Source organism: Ranitomeya imitator, chromosome 9, assembly GCF_032444005.1.
Source record: "Ranitomeya imitator isolate aRanImi1 chromosome 9, aRanImi1.pri, whole genome shotgun sequence".
NCBI lineage: Eukaryota > Metazoa > Chordata > Amphibia > Anura > Dendrobatidae > Ranitomeya > Ranitomeya imitator.
In genome coordinates this window covers 41078047-41093828 of record NC_091290.1, presented here as the reverse complement: position 1 = coordinate 41093828, position 15782 = coordinate 41078047, and the positions used below count along the sequence as shown (strand labels likewise).

General features: G+C 44.6%; 1 protein-coding gene across 1 annotated transcript in view; it reads left to right on the top strand.

The window, feature by feature from the left end:
- Positions 1 to 15782, top strand: part of ATG2A (autophagy related 2A) — a 173575-nt gene that overhangs the window by 142909 nt on the left and 14884 nt on the right. The gene's annotated exons all lie outside the window — the stretch shown is intronic.

The window sequence follows — 15782 nt, the reverse complement described above, 5'->3', positions numbered from 1 at the left end:
CTGTAATGTCCCCTGCCCTGTAATAATGTCCCCTGCCATGTAGTAATGTCCCCTGTCCTGTAGTAATGTCCCCTGTCCTGTAATAATGTCCCCTGTCCTGTAGTAATGTCCCCTGTCCTGTAATAATGTCCCCTGTCCTGTAGTAATGTCCCCTGTGCTGTACCAATGTCTCCTGTCCTGTAATAATGTCCCCTGTCCTGTAATAATGTCCCCTGTCCTGTAATAATGTCTCCTGTCCTGTAGTAATGTCCCCTCTCCTGTAGTAATGTTCCCTGTCCTGTAGTAATGTCCCCTCTCCTGTAGTAATGTCCCCTCTCCTGTAGTAATGTCCCCTCTCCTGTAGTAATGTTCCCTGTCCTGTAATAATGTCCCCTGTCCTGTAGTAATGTCCCCTGTCCTGTTATAATGCTTCCTGTCCTGTAATAGTGCCCCGTCCTGTAATAATGCCCCCTGTCCTGTAATGTCCCCTGCCCTGTAATAATGTCCCCTGCCATGTAGTAATGTCCCCTGTCCTGTAGTAATGTCCCCTGTCCTGTAGTAATGTCCCCTGTCCTGTAGTAATGTCCCCTGTCCTGTTATAATGCTTCCTGTCCTGTAATAATGTCCCCTGTCCCTTAATAATGTCCCCTGTCCTGTAATAATGTCCCCTGTCCTGTAGTAATGTCTCCTGTCCTGTAATAATGCCCCCTATCCTGTAATAATGCCCCCTGTCCTGTAATAATGCCCCCTGTCCTGTAGTAATGTCCCCTCTCCTGTAATAATGTCCCCTGTCCTGTAATAATGTCTCCTGTCCTGTAGTAATGTCCCCTCTCCTGTAGTAATGTTCCCTGTCCTGTAATAATGTCCCCTGTCCTGTAGTAATGCCCCCTGTCCTGTTATAATGCTTCCTGTCCTGTAATAGTGCCCCGTCCTGTAATAATGCCCCCTGTCCTGTAATGTCCCCTGCCCTGTAATAATGTCCCCTGCCATGTAGTAATGTCCCCTGTCCTGTAGTAATGTCCCCTGTCCTGTAGTAATGTCCCCTGTCCTGTAGTAATGTCTCCTGTCCTGTTATAATGCTTCCTGTCCTGTAATAATGTCCCCTGTCCTGTAATAATGTCCCCTGTCCTGTAGTAATGTCCCCTGTCCTGTAATAATGTCCCCTGTCCTGTAATAATGTCCCCTGTCCTGTAGTAATGTCCCCTGTCCTGTAATAATGTCCCCTGTCCTGTAGTAATGTCCCCTGTGCTGTACCAATGTCTCCTGTCCTGTAATAATGTCCCCTGTCCTGTAGTAATGTCTCCTGTCCTGTAGTAATGTCCCATCCTGTAATAATGTCCGCTGTCCTGTACTAATGTTTCCTGTCGTAATGTCCCCTGTCCTGTACTAATGTCTCCTGTCCTGTTGTAATGTCTCCTGTCCTGTAATAATGTCCCCTGTCCTGTAGTAATGTCCCCTGTCCTGTAATAATGTCCCCTGTCCTGTAGTAATGTCTCCTGTCCTGTAATAATGCCCCCTCTCCTGTAATAATGTCTCCTGTCCTGTAGTAATGTCCCCTCTCCTGTAATAATGTCCCCTGTCCTGTAATAATGTCCCCTGTCCTGTAATAATGTCCTCTGTCCTTTAATGTCCCCTGTCCTGTAATGTCGCCTGTCCTGTAATGTCCCCTGTCCTGTAATAATGCCCCCTGTCCTGTACTAATGTCCTAATGTCTCCTGTCCTGTAGTAATGTCCCCTGTCCTGTAGTAATGTCCCGTCTTGTAATAATGTCTCCTGTCCTGTAATAATGTCCCCTGTCCTGTAATAATGTCCCCTGTCCTGTAATAATGTCCCCTCTCCTGTAATAATGTCCCCTGTCCTGTAGTAATGTCCCCTGTCCTGTAGTAATGCCCCCTGTCCTGTAATAATGCCCCCTGTCCTGTAATAATGCCCCCTGTCCTGTAGTAATGTCCCCTCTCCTGTAATAATGTCCCCTGTCCTGTAGTAATGTCCCCTGTCCTGTAGTAATGTCCCGTCTTGTAATAATGTCTCCTGTCCTGTAATAATGTCCCCTGTCCTGTTATAATGCTTCCTGTCCTGTAATAATGTCCCCTGTCCTGTAGTAATGTCTCCTGTCCTGTAATAATGCCCCCTGTCCTGTAATAATGCCCCCTGTCCTGTAGTAATGTCCCCTCTCCTGTAATAATGTCCCCTGTCCTGTAATAATGTCCCCTGTCCTGTAGTAATGTCCCCTGTCCTGTAGTAATGTCCCCTCTCCTGTAGTAATGTCCCCTGTCCTGTAATAATGTCTCCTGTCCTGTAATAATGCCCCCTCTCCTGTAATAATGTCTCCTGTCCTGTAGTAATGTCCCCTCTCCTGTAATAATGTCCCCTGTCCTGTAATAATGTCCCCTGTCCTGTAATAATGTCCCCTCTCCTGTAGTAATGTCCCCTCTCCTGTAGTAATGTTCCCTGTCCTGTAATAATGTCCCCTGTCCTGTAGTAATGTCCCCTGTCCTGTTATAATGCTTCCTGTCCTGTAATAGTGCCCCGTCCTGTAATAATGCCCCCTGTCCTGTAATGTCCCCTGCCCTGTAATAATGTCCCCTGCCATGTAGTAATGTCCCCTGTCCTGTAGTAATGTCCCCTGTCCTGTAGTAATGTCCCCTGTCCTGTAGTAATGTCCCCTGTCCTGTAGTAATGTCCCCTGTCCTGTTATAATGCTTCCTGTCCTGTAATAATGTCCCCTGTCCTGTAGTAAGGTCTCCTGTCCTGTAATAATGCCCCCTGTCCTGTAATAATGCCCCCTGTCCTGTAGTAATGTCCCCTCTCCTGTAATAATGTCCCCTGTCCTGTAATAATGTCTCCTGTCCTGTAGTAATGTCCCCTCTCCTGTAGTAATGTCCCCTCTCCTGTTATAATGCTTCCTGTCCTGTAATAATGTCCCCTGTCCTGTAATAATGTCCCCTGTCCTGTAGTAATGTCCCCTGTCCTGTAGTAATGTCCCCTGTCCTGTAGTAATGTCTCCTGTCCTGTAATAATGCCCCCTCTCCTGTAATAATGTCTCCTGTCCTGTAGTAATGTCCCCTCTCCTGTAATAATGTCCCCTGTCCTGTAATAATGTCCCCTGTCCTGTAATAATGTCCCCTGTCCTGTAATAATGTCTCCTGTCCTGTAGTAATGTCCCCTCTCCTGTAGTAATGTTCCCTGTCCTGTAATAATGTCCCCTGTCCTGTAGTAATGCCCCCTGTCCTGTTATAATGCTTCCTGTCCTGTAATAGTGCCCCGTCCTGTAATAATGCCCCCTGTCCTGTAATGTCCCCTGCCCTGTAATAATGTCCCCTGTCCTGTAATAATGTCTCCTGTCCTGTAGTAATGTCCCCTCTCCTGTAGTAATGTTCCCTGTCCTGTAATAATGTCCCCTGTCCTGTAGTAATGTCCCCTGTCCTGTTATAATGCTTCCTGTCCTGTAATAGTGCCCCGTCCTGTAATAATGCCCCCTGTCCTGTAATGTCCCCTGCCCTGTAATAATGTCCCCTGCCATGTAGTAATGTCCCCTGTCCTGTAGTAATGTCCCCTGTCCTGTAGTAATGTCCCCTGTCCTGTTATAATGCTTCCTGTCCTGTAATAATGTCCCCTGTCCTGTAGTAATGTCTCCTGTACTGTAATAATGCCCCCTGTCCTGTAATAATGCCCCCTGTCCTGTAGTAATGTCCCCTCTCCTGTAATAATGTCCCCTGTCCTGTAATAATGTCTCCTGTCCTGTAGTAATGTCCCCTCTCCTGTAGTAATGTCCCCTGTCCTGTTATAATGCTTCCTGTCCTGTAATAATGTCCCCTGTCCTGTAATAATGTCCCCTGTCCTGTAGTAATGTCCCCTGTCCTGTAGTAATGCCTCCTGTCCTGTAATAATGCCCCCTCTCCTGTAATAATGTCTCCTGTCCTGTAGTAATGTCCCCTCTCCTGTAATAATGTCCCCTGTCCTGTAATAATGTCCCCTGTCCTGTAATAATGTTCCCTGTCCTGTAATAATGTCCCCTGTCCTGTAGTAATGCCCCCTGCCCTGTTATAATGCTTCCTGTCCTGTAATAGTGCCCCGTCCTGTAATAATGCCCCCTGTCCTGTAATGTCCCCTGCCCTGTAATAATGTCCCCTGCCATGTAGTAATGTCCCCTGTCCTGTAGTAATGTCCCCTATCCTGTAGTAATGTCCCCTGTCCTGTTATAATGCTTCCTGTCCTGTAATTATGTCCCCTGTCCTGTAATAATGTCCCCTGTCCTATAATAATGTCCCCTGTCCTGTAGTAATGTCTCCTGTCCTGTAGTAATGTCTCCTGTCCTGTTATAATGCTTCCTGTCCTGTAATGTCCCCTGCCCTGTAGTAATGTCCCCTGTCCTGTAGTAATGTCCCCTGTCCTGTAATAATGTCCCCTGTCCTGTAATAATGTCCCCTGTCCTGTACTAATGTCCTAATGTCTCCTGTCCTGTAGTAATGTCCCCTGTCCTGTAATAATGTCCCCTGTCCTGTAATAATGTCCCCTGTCCTGTAATAATGTCCCCTGTCCTGTATTAATGTCCTAATGTCTCCTGTCCTGTAGTAATGTCCCCTGTCCTGTAATAATGCCCCCTGTCCTGTAGTAATGTCCCCTCTCCTGTAATAATGTCCCCTGTCCTGTAATAATGTCTCCTGTCCTGCAGTAATGTCCCCTCTCCTGTAGTAATGTCCCCTGTCCTGTTATAATGCTTCGTGTCCTGTAATAATGTCCCCTGTCCTGTAGTAATGTCCCCTGTCCTGTTATAATGCTTCCTGTCCTGTAATAGTGCCCCGTCCTGTAATAATGCCCCCTGTCCTGTAATGTCCCCTGCCCTGTAATAATGTCCCCTGCCCTGTAGTAATGTCCCCTGTCCTGTAGTAATGTCCCCTGTCCTGTAGTAATGTCCCGTCCTGTAGTATTGTCCCCTGTCCTGTAGTAATGTCTCCTGTCCTGTAATAATGCCCCCTCTCCTGTAATAATGTCTCCTGTCCTGTAGTAATGTCCCCTCTCCTGTAATAATGTCCCCTGTCCTGTAATAATGTCCCCTGTCCTGTAGTAATGTCCCCTGTCCTGTAGTAATGTCTCCTGTCCTGTAATAATGCCCCCTCTCCTGTAATAATGTCTCCTGTCCTGTAGTAATGTCCCCTCTCCTGTAATAATGTCCCCTGTCCTGTAATAATGTCCCCTGTCCTGTAATAATGTCTCCTGTCCTGTAGTAATGTCCCCTCTCCTGTAGTAATGTCCCCTCTCCTGTAGTAATGTTCCCTGTCCTGTAATAATGTCCCCTGTCCTGTAGTAATGTCCCCTGTCCTGTTATAATGCTTCCTGTCCTGTAATAGTGCCCCGTCCTGTAATAATGCCCCCTGTCCTGTAATGTCCCCTGCCCTGTAATAATGTCCCCTGCCATGTAGTAATGTCCCCTGTCCTGTAGTAATGTCCCCTGTCCTGTAGTAATGTCCCCTGTCCTGTTATAATGCTTCCTGTCCTGTAATAATGTCCCCTGTCCTGTAATAATGTCCCCTGTCCTATAATGTCCCCTGTCCTGTAGTAATGTCTCCTGTCCTGTAATAATGCCCTCTGTCCTGTAATAATGCCCCCTGTCCTGTAATAATGCCCCCTGTCCTGTAGTAATGTCCCCTCTCCTGTAGTAATGTCCCCTCTCCTGTAGTAATGTTCCCTGTCCTGTAATAATGTCCCCTGTCCTGTAGTAATGCCCCCTGTCCTGTTATAATGCTTCCTGTCCTGTAATAGTGCCCCGTCCTGTAATAATGCCCCCTGCCCTGTAATAATGTCCCCTGCCATGTAGTAATGTCCCCTGTCCTGTAGTAATGTCCCCTGTCCTGTAGTTATGTCCCCTGTCCTGTTATAATGCTTCCTGTCCTGTAATAATGTCCCCTGTCCTGTAATAATGTCCCCTGTCCTGTAATAATGTCCCCTGTCCAGTAGTAATGTCCCCTGTCCTGTAATAATGTCCCCTGTCCTGTAGTAATGTCCCCTGTCCTGTAGTAATGTCCCCTGTCCTGTAATAATGTCCCCTGTCCTGTAGTAATGTCCCCTGTCCTGTAATAATGTCCCCTGTCCTGTAGTAATGTCTCCTGTCCTGTAGTAATGCCCCATCCTGTAATAATGTCCCCTGTCCTGTACTAATGTCCTAATGTTTCCTGTCGTAATGTCCCCTGTCCTGTACTAATGTCTCCTGTCCTGTTGTAATGTCTCCTGTCCTGTAATAATGTCCCCTGTCCTGTAATAATGTCCCCTGTCCTGTAATAATGTCCTCTGTCCTTTAATGTCCCCTGTCCTGTAATGTCGCCTGTCCTGTAATGCCCCCTGTCCTGTAATAATGCCCCCTGTCCTCTAATAATGCCCCCTGTCCTGTACTAATGTCCTAATGTCTCCTGTCCTGTAGTAATGTCCCCTGTCCTGTAGTAATGTCCCGTCTTGTAATAATGTCTCCTGTCCTGTAATAATGTCTCCTGTCCTGTAATAATGCCCCCTGTCCTGTAATAATGCCCCCTGTCCTGTAGTAATGTCCCCTCTCCTGTAATAATGTCCCCTGTCCTGTAATAATGTCCCCTGTCCTGTAATAATGTCTCCTGTCCTGTAGTAATGTCCCCTCTCCTGTAGTAATGTCCCCTGTCCTGTTATAATGCTTCCTGTCCTGTAATAATGTCCCCTGTCCTGTAATAATGTCCCCTGTCCTGTAATAATGTCCCCTGTCCTGTAGTATTGTCCCCTGTCCTGTAGTAATGTCTCCTGTCCTGTAATAATGTCTCCTGTCCTGTAATAATGCCCCCTCTCCTGTAATAATGTCTCCTGTCCTGTAGTAATGTCCCCTCTCCTGTAATAATGTCCCCTGTCCTGTAATAATGTCTCCTGTCCTGTAGTAATGTCCCCTCTCCTGTAGTAATGTCCCCTCTCCTGTAGTAATGTCCCCTGTCCTGTTATAATGCTTCCTGTCCTGTAATAATGTCCCCTGTCCTGTAATAATGTCCCCTGTCCTATAATGTCCCCTGTCCTGTAGTAATGTCTCCTGTCCTGTAATAATGCCCTCTGTCCTGTAATAATGCCCCCTGTCCTGTAATAATGCCCCCTGTCCTGTAGTAATGTCCCCTCTCCTGTAGTAATGTCCCCTCTCCTGTAGTAATGTTCCCTGTCCTGTAATAATGTCCCCTGTCCTGTAGTAATGCCCCCTGTCCTGTTATAATGCTTCCTGTCCTGTAATAGTGCCCCGTCCTGTAATAATGCCCCCTGCCCTGTAATAATGTCCCCTGCCATGTAGTAATGTCCCCTGTCCTGTAGTAATGTCCCCTGTCCTGTAGTTATGTCCCCTGTCCTGTTATAATGCTTCCTGTCCTGTAATAATGTCCCCTGTCCTGTAATAATGTCCCCTGTCCTGTAATAATGTCCCCTGTCCAGTAGTAATGTCCCCTGTCCTGTAATAATGTCCCCTGTCCTGTAGTAATGTCCCCTGTCCTGTAGTAATGTCCCCTGTCCTGTAATAATGTCCCCTGTCCTGTAGTAATGTCCCCTGTCCTGTAATAATGTCCCCTGTCCTGTAGTAATGTCTCCTGTCCTGTAGTAATGCCCCATCCTGTAATAATGTCCCCTGTCCTGTACTAATGTCCTAATGTTTCCTGTCGTAATGTCCCCTGTCCTGTACTAATGTCTCCTGTCCTGTTGTAATGTCTCCTGTCCTGTAATAATGTCCCCTGTCCTGTAATAATGTCCCCTGTCCTGTAATAATGTCCTCTGTCCTTTAATGTCCCCTGTCCTGTAATGTCGCCTGTCCTGTAATGCCCCCTGTCCTGTAATAATGCCCCCTGTCCTCTAATAATGCCCCCTGTCCTGTACTAATGTCCTAATGTCTCCTGTCCTGTAGTAATGTCCCCTGTCCTGTAGTAATGTCCCGTCTTGTAATAATGTCTCCTGTCCTGTAATAATGTCTCCTGTCCTGTAATAATGCCCCCTGTCCTGTAATAATGCCCCCTGTCCTGTAGTAATGTCCCCTCTCCTGTAATAATGTCCCCTGTCCTGTAATAATGTCCCCTGTCCTGTAATAATGTCTCCTGTCCTGTAGTAATGTCCCCTCTCCTGTAGTAATGTCCCCTGTCCTGTTATAATGCTTCCTGTCCTGTAATAATGTCCCCTGTCCTGTAATAATGTCCCCTGTCCTGTAATAATGTCCCCTGTCCTGTAGTATTGTCCCCTGTCCTGTAGTAATGTCTCCTGTCCTGTAATAATGTCTCCTGTCCTGTAATAATGCCCCCTCTCCTGTAATAATGTCTCCTGTCCTGTAGTAATGTCCCCTCTCCTGTAATAATGTCCCCTGTCCTGTAATAATGTCCCCTGTCCTGTAATAATGTCTCCTGTCCTGTAGTAATGTCCCCTCTCCTGTAGTAATGTCCCCTCTCCTGTAGTAATGTTCCCTGTCCTGTAATAATGTCCCCTGTCCTGTAGTAATGTCCCCTGTCCTGTTATAATGCTTCCTGTCCTGTAATAGTGCCCCGTCCTGTAATAATGCCCCCTGTCCTGTAATGTCCCCTGCCCTGTAATAATGTCCCCTGCCATGTAGTAATGTCCCCTGTCCTGTAGTAATGTCCCCTGGCCTGTAGTAATGTCCCCTGTCCTGTAATAATGTCCCCTGTCCTGTAATAATGTCCCCTGTCCTGTAGTAATGTCCCCTCTCCTGTAGTAATGTCCCCTGTCCTGTTATAATGCTTCCTGTCCTGTAATAATGTCCCCTGTCCTGTAATAATGTCCCCTGTCCTGTAATAATGTCCCCTGTCCTGTAGTAATGTCCCCTGTCCTGTAGTAATGTCTCCTGTCCTGTAATAATGCCCCCTCTCCTGTAATAATGTCTCCTGTCCTGTAGTAATGTCCCCTCTCCTGTAGTAATGTCCCCTGTCCTGTAGTAATGCCCCCTGTCCTGTTATAATGCTTCCTGTCCTGTAATAGTGCCCCGTCCTGTAATAATGCCCCTGTCCTGTAATGTCCCCTGCCCTGTAATAATGTCCCCTGCCATGTAGTAATGTCCCCTGTCCTATAATAATGTCCCCTGTCCTATAATAATGTCCCCTGTCCTGTAGTAATGTCTCCTGTCCTGTAGTAATGTCTCCTGTCCTGTAGTAATGTCTCCTGTCCTGTTATAATGCTTCCTGTCCTGTAATGTCCCCTGCCCTGTAATAATGTCCCCTGCCATGTAGTAATGTCCCCTGTCCTATAATAATGTCCCCTGTCCTATAATAATGTCCCCTGTCCTGTAGTAATGTCTCCTGTCCTGTAGTAATGTCCCCTGTCCTGTAGTAATGTCCCCTGTCCTGTAATAATGTCCCCTGTCCTGTAATAATGTCCCCTGTCCTGTAATAATGTCCCCTGTCCTGTAGTAATGTCTCCTGTCCTGTTATAATGCCCCTGTCCTGTAATAATGTCCCCTGTCCTGTAGTAATGTCTCCTGTCCTGTAATAATGTCCCCTGTCCTGTAATAATGTCCCCTGTCCTTTAATAATGTCCCCTGTCCTGTAGTAATGTCTCCTGTCCTGTTATAATGCTTCCTGTCCTGTAATGTCCCCTGCCCTGTAGTAATGTCCCCTGCCCTGTAGTAATGTCCCCTGTCCTGTAATAATAATGTCCCCTTTCCTGTAATAATGTCCCCTGTCCTGTGATGATAATGTCCCCTGTCCTGTAATAATAATGTCTCCCATCCTGGTCCCATGTTATAGTAATCTCCCCATTCTTGTCCTCTTCTTGTAACAATGTCCCCATTCTGCTGCTCTTTCAGCACACGCGCGCGCGCGCACACACACACACACACACACACACACACACACACACACACACACACACACACTTTCTCTCCTGACCTCGCTTCCTTGGGAAGGACCATCATCTTCCTCCTCCTCCGCAGACGAGGCGCTTAGTAATAATGTCATGTGCCGCCATGTCGCCGACGTCAGCTGCTGGCCTCTGATTGGCCGGTGGCAGGCACTGCGGTGCGGAGCGTTGGGCTCTGCACCACAACACATTTCAGTTGAATGGAAGCGCTGAGGTCGGTGGGCTCCTGGCTCGCTGGACTAGATTGTCTGAGCCACAGTGGCCGTATACCACCCACATGTCTAAGACCCCTGATCTGATGTGTATGGGGGGCCTCCCGCCTCTCCCCTCACATAATCCGAGGTATCAAGCTTGTTGGATTTTTAACCCTTGACGATTGCTCTCTAGACGCATAGGTGTGACTCGCCTCTCCCCATTGAAAACCAATAAGTAATTTGAGTGTGTGTGTGTATGGAAAGTTCGGGGAGATCGCCGTCCTCCGAGCGAGTGTCTGATTGGCAGCGATCTAAGATGTGCGGGCACCATTAGACGCGGTATAAAACACTTTCCATCCGCTGATCCAGTTCAGCAAAGCTGAAGGTTGTGATGGATAAAAGAGATCCGGTCTCCGTGGGGAATAACTCCCTGCTGCTGCGGTGATGTCAGAGGAATACAATCTCCATTGGGAATGATTAGTGGCTGGCACTGATGTCATGCTAATAACATCTCACACACCACCTGCCTCCGTTTAAAATTCTTCCACTTTGCCAAATATTATTTTTCCTGTCTGTACCACTGGTAAATCTGAATTTGAGTGTCGCCCAGACTGACACATGGACAAGGAGCAGAGCCTCCTGCAGAACCGCAGTGCATCTGATCAGCGTAATGGGTGTGTAACATCGTCAGTAAATCCAGACTTCAGGCTCTTCTGCAGCTTCTTGTTTGTTTTGCTACGAGAACATTTTTTTTTTTTTTAAAGATCTTTAAAAATCCTTTCTACTTGGACATTAGGTATGATGCCACTCCTTGCCAGGGTGTATGAAATGCACGGGTCTGGATGCCAGTATTGGGCACACCACCCTCCCCATTATTTCATATGAATCCTGGACTGAATACAGTTTATTTAGGGTACTTATTATTATTATTTATTATTATAGTGCCATTTATTCCATGGCGCTTTACATGTGAGGAGGGGTATACATAATAAACAAGTACAATAATCTTGAACAATACAAGTCATAACTGGTAAAGGAGGAGAGGACCCTGCCCGCGAGGGCTCACAGTCTACAAGGGATGGGTGAGGATACAGTAGGTGAGGGTAGAGCTGGTTTGGTCGATCAGTGGTTACTGCAGGTTGTAGGCTTGTCGGAAGAGGTGGGTCTTCAGGTTCTTTTTGAAGGCTTCGATGACTTGATGGTCCAGTTCCTATAAGAGCATCCTCTAACCCCGAATTGGGCAATTTTCAGCTGTTTTTTTTTAACACTTTTTTTTTTTGTTCACAGCATTAACTTTTTTTATTGTTCCTTTGGCCTAGCCATTTGAGGGCTTGTATTTCTCAACACGACCTGTCATTTTGAATAACACCATTCATTTTAACATTCAAGATACTGGAAAACAAGAAAGAAAAATTCCAAGTATGGTGAAATTGCAAAATTCCAGAATTGTTTAGGTTTTTATTTTTAATTTTTTTTCAATATTATGGTCAGTACGATCACAGCGATACTAACTTATATTATGGTAGTTTTGTTTTTGTATTCAGAGAAAAAAATTAAACTTCGTTACAAAAAAAAAAAAAAAGAAAAGGGTCTTGATTTTCATGTGACACGATGATGTTTATATTCATACCATTTTGGGGGTATATTCGATGTTTTGATCACTTCTTTCTTTAAAAAATTTGCCTCACTTAAATAGAAAAAATAATTAAATATTACTTAAAAAAATCACATATAAATAATATTAAATAGAAACCAGGAAATAAGACCTAAAACGGACATACGTAGGCGCAGGTATAAAATAATGGCAGCTTAGATTGCTGTCAGTATTACCGTATATATTCAGTATGTATAATTAGATGTAACAGATCATTTCTATAACTATTAAAGCATATAATTATAATAAAAAAAAAGACCTAATCACGGGCATAATACAGGTAACATATTTACCCATAAGGATGTCTGTACTATTGTATACCCTTGCCTACGTTTGTCTGTTTTTATGTATTGTATTTTCCTGTTTATATTTAATGTGATTTTTTTTTTTTAAGTACAGTAATATCTAAAAAAATATTTTACTTTTATCAATGCAAGTGTGACATTTTGTAGAAGGATAATATATTGATCTGTGAATACTTCATTATTCACATTCTTTTTTTTTGTATATACTGTAAGTTAACTTGACCACTTGTTTGTTTCTTTATTTTTAGTGGGGCTGCAGTGACAGAAAAAAATGCAATTTGACATTTTCTTTTTTCGTTTTATCATTTTACGATTAGGTTAATTAAATTTATATATTGACAGGACTTTTACTGACACCGCATTGCAAATATGTGTGTTTGTTTGTTTTTTTATAATTATTTGTTTGTTTTCAATGGGGGAAAAATTTTTATTTTCTTTCTATTCGTTTTTTAAACTTTTATTATTAGTATATTTTATGGTGAACTTAAAACTGATCGTGCTATCACTTAGGCTATGTGCACACGCGGGAAATGTGGTGCAGAATTTTCTGCACTGAATCTGCATCTCAAGCGGTTTTAGTGCATTTTTTGTGCAGAATTTATGCGGATTTTGTGCAGTTTTTACCACTGCAGATTTCTATAATGGAGGGGTGCAGAAACGCTGCAGAACTGCACAAAAGAAGTGACATGCACTTCTCTGAAATCTGCAGCGTTTCTGTGCAGATTTTTCTGCACCATCTGCACAACTTTTTTTTTTTTTACATTGATTTACATTGTACTTTAAATCACAGTGCAGTTCTGCAGCGTTTCTGCTGCAGAAAAAAACGCTGCAGAACTGCACTAAATCTGCATCGTGTGCACATACCCTTAGGCTACAATCTGCAATACCACATTATTTCAGTCTAGTAAAATTCACGTTCTCCTATGAACGCCAGCCACAAGCTGGGGGGACTGATGGGTACATGGAGCAGCACCTATCCCACAACCCGTGTGCCGTTAATGCTGCTGTCGGAGATTGACAGCAGCACTTAAGTGGTTAACAGCAGCAGGCTTAGCTTGGCTCCACGCGCTGCTGTTAGACGCTGGTGATGGCTGTGTAATACCGCCGTTATCTGCCAGAAAAGATGCAGGCTCAGCTCATGAGCCTGCATCAAAGGTGGGGAGGGGCTTGACATATGACCTAGTATGTCCTATGTCAGGAAGGGGTTAAAGAGCAGATCCTGCTGTTGGGGTGAGTGTCTTGAGGCCATAAATCCCCACTTCCGCTGCCTACATACCTTCACACTATACGTTCATGTACGTATTTTCAGTCCGGGGGTGGGGGAGTGGCATTTGTTTAGTTTTTAATCTATCCTAATTGCAGCTCCGTTTCAAAGAACATCAGGTTCCTCTTAATTGAAGTGGTCACGTTTTTTCTGGACTTCTCGGCATGTTGAAGCCTGGATGACAGCCGCAGTGGGAGCTGCCATGTCAGCGTGTTATTAGTCGGTCACCTTTCATTAGTATTTGCACCAGTTTAAAAACCTTTGGATGGTTTGTATGTTTTCCTTGTCATGGTGACATGTGCGTTACTGCTTGTTTTTGTGATATATTGCAGCTGGTGTAATGCTGTATACCCATTATATCACTATACCGGGGGCTCCAGATGTGTAAGACCACCGCCATGGTCTCTGAGAATAATGGAATTTTGTATTTATTTTCACATTCCGGAGTTTTCAGTTCCTCCCTTTTCAAAAGGAATTCATTATGCAGAACCAGTTTGGCAGAAGTAGTGATCCCGCCACTTGCCTGCCCGCTGCCAGCAAACCGAGCAACCTCCTATACCAAGCGATCTGTCCATTTATCAGCTGCTGCAGACATCATCCGTGATCTATCAGACATTCATACCGAATGGTGTGTGTATTGCATCATTTTATTTTTAAAAGTTTTTCATTTCCTAAAAACTCCCAATATTTACTTGTTCTGTACTTCAGAAGTTTTTTTTTTTTTTTTTACTGTAAATCGGAAATTATTTCTAAAAAAAAAAAAAAAAGATTGGATGTATGGTGCAAATTGGGGTTCTCAATTTAGATAGTTAACCCTTATTCACTGTATAGGGGAAACATTACCATCGCTGGGGTGCCAAGAACCGGGGCACTGAAGAGCCCTGTGTGAATGGAGCCGTGGTCGATCATTAATTCTTAATAGGCTTTCCGGAGATGCATGTTCTCGCCTGGTCTCTGGTACTCCCATTAGAATGAATGGAGCGGCAGTGAGTACGATCAATCACCACTTCATTCTCACGGGGCTCTTCAGTGCCCCAGTACTCTGAATGACTAGGACCCCCAGCGATCAGAAAGTTGTCCCCTATCTAGTGAATAAGGGTTAGCTTTCAAACTTGAGAACACTCCCTTTAAGTTGATGCTTATCAATATGTGAGCTAATCATGTGAAATATATGGTTGTTGGCAGTATATCCCTAAAATTCCGACTCTGATTTCTCAGAGTTAAAGGGGTATTCCCGTATATAGAATCTAGATCGGAGGGAGTCTGATTGCGATCGTCAGAGCGTGGTGTGTCAGTACACATACTCGACCGCCACTCCAACCATTCTTTATGGGGCTGCCAGAGACATCATCTCTGTACGTAATGGTGGTCTAGAAGTTATCACTTATTCTTTGGATAGATGATAAATTCTTCCAACTAACTTATACAGTTTAATAGTTTATAAAGGGGAAATACTCAGATATACACTACCGTTCAAAAGTTTAGGGTCACCCGGACAATTTTGTGTTTTCCATGAACACTCATACTTTTATTAATCAAATGAGTTGCCAAACAAATTGAAAATCTAGTCCAGACATTGACAAGGTTCGAAAAAAAGACTTATTTGAAATAATAATTTTCTCCTTCAAACTTTGCTTTCGTCAAAGAATGCTCCCTTTGCAGCAATTACAGCATTGCAGTCTTTGGCATTCTAGCAGTTAATTTTCTGAAGTAATCTGGAGAAATTTCACCCCATGCTTCCAGAAGCCCCTCCACAAGTTGGTTTGGCTTGATGGGCACTTTTTGTGAACAATTTGGGAAAGCCACTTTACCAGCACCAAAGCAACCCCAGACCATCACATTACCTCCACCATGCTTGACAGATGGCGTCACTCTTCTAGCATCTTTTCAGTTGTTCTGCATCTCACAAATGTTCTTCTGTGTGATCCAAACACTGTGTGATCTAAACACCTCAAACTTGGATTCCTCTGTCCATAACACTTTTTTCCAATCTTCCTCTGTCCAATGTCTGTGTTCTTTTGCCCATATTAATCTTTTCCTTTTATTAGCCAGTCTCAGATATGGCTTTTTCTTTGGCCCTGAAGGCCAGCATCCGAAGTCGCCTCTTCACTGTAGACGTTGACACTGGTGTTTTGCGTGTACTATATAATGAAGCTGCCAGTTGAGGACCTGTGAGGCGTTGATTTCTCACACTACAGACTCTAATGTACTTGTCTTGTTGCTCAGTTGTGCAGTGGGGCGTCCCACTTTTCATTCTACTCTGGTTAGAGCCTGTTTGTGCTTTCCTCTGAAGGGCGTAGTACACACCGTTGAAGGATATCTTCAGTTTCTTGGCAATTTCTCCCATGGAAAAGCTTTCATTTCTAAGAACAAGAATAGACTGTCGAGTTTCACATGAAAGTTCTTTTTTTTTGGCCATTTTGAGAGTTTAATGGAACCAACAAATGTAATGCTTCAGATTCTCAACTAGCTCAAAGGAAGGTCAGGTTTATATTTTCTCTAATCAGCCAAACTGTTTTCAGCTGTGCTAACATACTTGCACA